We start from the raw sequence: 4,632 nt of genomic DNA, 5'->3' as shown, positions 1-4,632 counted from the left end.
CAAGTTTTTCAAAATGTTTACTTCACATACAACAATAGTTAGTTATATAATATATAGACTCAGAGAAAGAGAACGTCTAAAAACGTTAAAATGCATTACTGGCACGCGAAACCTTAAAGTGAATAAATGAAGACTCTGCACACCACTTCTGAAAGGTTGCCGACCCCTGCTTTAAAGCAACAGCAACAGTTCCTCTCTTCTCTTCAGGCAACTACTGCTGCCCCCACTAGCCTCACTCCTGCAATAATCAGTCCAACCGAGAAGGCTTTTATCTGTAACTAGGAAAAAAAAACAAGTCAGCCAGTGGAGCCCTAAAGATCCATATTTCACAGGAAAAAAAGAACAGGGGTGGGGATTGTCTGCATTTTTATATTTAAAAAGAGACCATGATTGGACCAGCCTGTGCCTAATTTTCAGAAGGGTGGATCGGAGGAGGAAAAAAAAGCATTTGCAGCCCCATTTTATATTACAGTACAGCAGGGAGATGACTGTGTTCGCATCCAGTCTAGGACTAACTCTACAGAGAGTTATTCCACTCTCAAGGATGCAAAGCGCTATCAAAACCTGGCACTGACAGGCACCAGAACAGTACCAGCAGTACCAGGTAACTTTGATGGCACGTTTCTCTCCCAGCAGTGTAACACTAGCACAGGCACAGAACTGCACTGGGCAGCTGACAACTGCTGGATTAAATAAACAGACCTTCCATGCTTTGGAAAGTGTGTAAGAGAAACACCCCCAAACGGACATTCCTTTGAGTAGTGTATATCTAAACTCCCCTCACTTGGGTCTTGCCTCACTGAAAAACACTTCCTCTAGCAATCTGCTACAAGCCAGGCTGAACTAGAGGAGCATTGGTTAGCACTCCCAGGCTGGAAGTGCTGCCCCAGCAGGCACCCCATTCAAATACCAGCAAAGGCTGAGTATTCTGAATATTACTGATCAAATATTCAATTTGCCCATCACTGTTTGTGGCTCACAGAGGGATTTACACCAGGAAATTTCAAAGGTTTCTCCCCACCCCACACCCTAACTGCATTAAATATTGTTTCACATCTACAGAGCTAAGCCCAAAGGAGACATTTCCTAAGAAATAAGTTAGTGAGATGAGAAGAACCGCTTTCTTCTTAAGACAGAACTGAATGTGCTTCATTGGCTGCTCCCACATTTTGTAAGGCTCATTAGATCTCTTCAGTGCCTAGGAAGAGTTACCTGTCAAGTCTTAATTTTGCAGAAAGCTCTTTGCTCCCCTGAGACTCTTGGTTTACATTGTTCCCCTTATGGATGCACAAGCTGCAGACCAGTTATGATACCTTAAACAGAACAGAGAGAGACAGCACATCTTGAGTGTCAGATATCTTTTAAACTAATACATATTGAACAGCTGGGGTTTGAATTGTGGAAGTACTAAGGAGGTTTCCCGAAGTGAACATTACAAAGAATTCCACTTAAACAGGATTTGTTGACCAAATATTCTTTGCATTTAATTACAGTGAGGCAAAGGGGTCAATTTCCCCACATATGCTGCATAGAATAATTTACAGAAATGCACAAAGTCTTGTGTATTTCATCCATTGATCTGAAAGTCAGCTGAAGAACGAACTCAGTTTCACATCTAAAAGCACTCCTGTTCTAGTAATCAAAATTCAGTTCACAAGCCCAATTCGCAAAGGGAAGTTAATTGGCTCCATAGAATTGCTGTGATGACTTTGAAATAAAACAGAAACAGAGAGATTCCAGGCAATCCTCCATGCTAAAAAAGCTAAACTGGGCCTACAGTTTGTAAAATCATAATCGTATCCTCTTTAAAGCCAACCTCTGTCATGTCTACAAGTTTCAGCATATGGCACTAGCTGGGAAAGCATGTTGAGGCTGCTGTTTCTTCGGCTAAACTGTTTTATTACCTCTTCCTCCCTGCCACCCACTAAGTAGGGTCCATGTTACCATCAGTTGCATCCTGACACCTAGACTGTAGGCTATCTGGGGGCAGGGACTGTTTTCTTTATTACTTATCTGAACAGTGCCTAGCACAAGGGGGCTTTGATCCTCGACTGAAATTCTTTGGCCCTACCATTATACAAATAAATAAAAACAACTAGGAGTCTGGTGGCACCTTAAAGACTAACAAATTTATTTGGGCATAAGCTTTTGTGAATAAAAAAACCACTTCTTCAGAAAGATTTATTTGGGCATAAGCTGTTGGTCTTTAAGGTGCCATGGGACTCCTCATTGTTTTTGTGGATACAGACTAACACAGCCACCCCTGATACCTGACAAATAAATAAGTTACAGTTCTAAGTTATGCATCCAGCAGGTCATTTGTACACCCAAACAAGCTCACAGTCATGGTATTTGCAAGCACAAGTTAGCCATGCCTAAATATTTAAAAAGAAAAAGTCAGGCTCCAGAAGATTAAGTGGGTTTTGTGAGAGTAAGGTATGCGTGGACAAATGTTAATTCAAGTGTATTAGCATCCAGAGAACTTATGCATTAATATCAGTTAAGGAATGCTAAATACCACAAAAACCTGTTATCAGTCAAAATTAATAAAACTTCCCCGACACAAGATTTACAAGGCAAATGCTCTCCAAACAGTGTAACACCATCAAAGGTATAAAGTGACCCTCAATAACTGATCACCACTGAGTACAGACAAGTGCTTTAGAGCCTGATGGCACTGCCTAAGAAGCATGCTACTGGCCACAAGAAGTACTAGAAAAGTTAAAAGAAAAGGAGTACTTGTGGCACCTTAGAGACTAACCAATTTATTTGAGCATAAGCTTTCGTGAGCTACAGCTCACTTCATTGGATGCATACTGTGGAAAATACAGAAGATGTTTTTATACACACAGACCATGAAAAAATGGGTGTTTATCACTACAAAAGGTTTTCTCTCCCCCCACCCCACTCTCCTGTTAAGAGCTCATTAAAAAAAACAAAACCCCATTATTAAGTCTCAGGGTAGGAACTGGTCACCATATTTTACTGATTGCCAAGCATCATATAACCAACAATATTTTTCATAAGACTACATTCTATTAGCAACATTTTTGCTAACACCAACCTCTCAGAGGAAGAAGCAAGTTTCTGCTTTTGCATGCTTGCTTTTCTTGCCCTTTTCAGATTTTCACTATCTTCCCTGAAAGAAAAAAGACACATCAGCATAAATATCCAAAACATTTGTTTCAGCAGCACTAACTTAAATCCATGCAGACATTTTAAAAATAAAATTAACAGACCCTGTTCCCTTGTCATCCCTATGTGCACACACAAAAATGTCTGAGTTTAGGAGCGGATCTAACCCAGTTTACATATTTGCAATGAATCGCCTCAAAACCAACCCTCACGCCAGCAGCTGTGACCTGTAAAAGCGTCTTGGGACTGCCCGTCTTCTGGTAAAACACTCAATGAATGAGATCAACTGAGCAGCAAGGTGCATTGGGCAGCGCAGCTTAGCAGCTAGGACACTGGCTTGGTACTCGGGAGAGTACCTGGGTTTTAGTTCCAGGCCCTGCCGCTGGCTGGCTAGGTGACCGTGGGCAGATCACCTCCCTCCCTGTGCCTTGGGCACTACTGACGGAAAGTGCTCCAGGAGAGTTCAGGATTGTTATTGCTGGGTCCAGCCCAGCAGCCCCAGGAGGCTTGCTGTGGACGAAGGGCCAGGCCCCTCACAGGCGCAGGAAGACTGCCGGGTCTCAGCTGCACGTGGGTGGCCCCAAGGAAGCAGGGCCAGTACAGTAGGGAGCCCAACCTTGCCCCGCCGGAGCCAGCGCACGTGGCCGCTCACCCGGCCCGGCGTAGGAGGGCTCTGCACCCCGCTGCTCAGCCCAGCCTCGCCTTCACCCTCCACCCCACGTCCGGGGGTCACATACTGAGTTTCTCCCCCAACGGGGCGGCAGCTCCGGGCCCAGGCCGGCCGCTACCATGCCGCATAGCTTGGAAGCCCCGTGCGCAGCACCCTTAACCAGCGCCGGCCGAGAGAGGAAAGGAAGGAAGCGGGGCCGCCAGACCGGGAGGGCAGGGCGCGCACTCGCAAACCCCGCCCAGCGCCGGCTGCTTCCCGCCTCCGCCTCCTCCTGACCCAGAGGCGCAAGCGCAGGCGGGTGCGCTCCAATGCGCCTGCGCAGGATTCAGGCGACGCCTGTGCGTGGGGGCGGGCGCTGTGGTTTGGGATGGTGGGGGGCAGTGGGGTGCTCAGGGTACTGGGGAGAGGAGGCGCTGTGGCTTGGCGTGATGGGGTTTTTGGCTGTGGAGGGATGTGGCTTTAGGTGCTGGAGGATGGCTGTGGATTCATGCTGTGGGCAGGTTGGCTCAAGAATGGGGTTGTAGGTATCTCCCTCCTGTCTTGTGCCAAACAGAGGGACCAGCTGCCTCTCATGCAGCGTCTTCTCCAGTCCTGGTGGGAAAAGAGAGACATCGCTCTGACAAGCCCCCTCCCCAATGGGCATCCTCTTCAGTGACAAAGGGACCTCATGACGTAGCTTCCCCAGGGTATATGTATGTGGGTTGGGACCAGGAGGGTGGCAGAGCCAGAATCCACACAGAGGGCCTGATCTCTAGCTGCTCTGTCAGAATCGCTGGCCGGTGGATAGGGGTGGCAAATCCCATGCTTTCAGGAACAATTAGGGAGAA

The 4,632-nt window shown here is 46.8% G+C and overlaps 1 long non-coding RNA gene and 1 other non-coding gene across 3 annotated transcripts; both read right to left on the bottom strand.

Moving 5' to 3' along the window:
• On the bottom strand, positions 1–4,065 carry LOC125641050 (uncharacterized). Of its 2 annotated transcripts, none has more exons than XR_007357978.2 (4): positions 3,788–4,065; positions 3,065–3,139; positions 1,213–1,313; positions 1–278 (listed from the first exon to the last, which is right to left on the bottom strand). It is a non-coding gene; the product is annotated as an uncharacterized LOC125641050 (long non-coding RNA). The 2 variants fall into 2 exon arrangements; XR_007357977.2 differs by having other exon boundaries at positions 3,873–4,061.
• Positions 490–688, bottom strand: LOC125642031 (small nucleolar RNA SNORA74). The gene has a single exon (XR_007358239.1). It is a non-coding gene; the product is annotated as a small nucleolar RNA SNORA74 (small nucleolar RNA).
• Positions 4,066–4,632: the final 567 nt, after the last annotated feature.

This window comes from Caretta caretta, chromosome 8, assembly GCF_965140235.1.
Source record: "Caretta caretta isolate rCarCar2 chromosome 8, rCarCar1.hap1, whole genome shotgun sequence".
Lineage (NCBI taxonomy): Eukaryota > Metazoa > Chordata > Testudines > Cheloniidae > Caretta > Caretta caretta.
The sequence above is the reverse complement of the archived record's forward strand: the minus strand, read 5'-3'. Positions and strand labels throughout refer to the sequence as shown.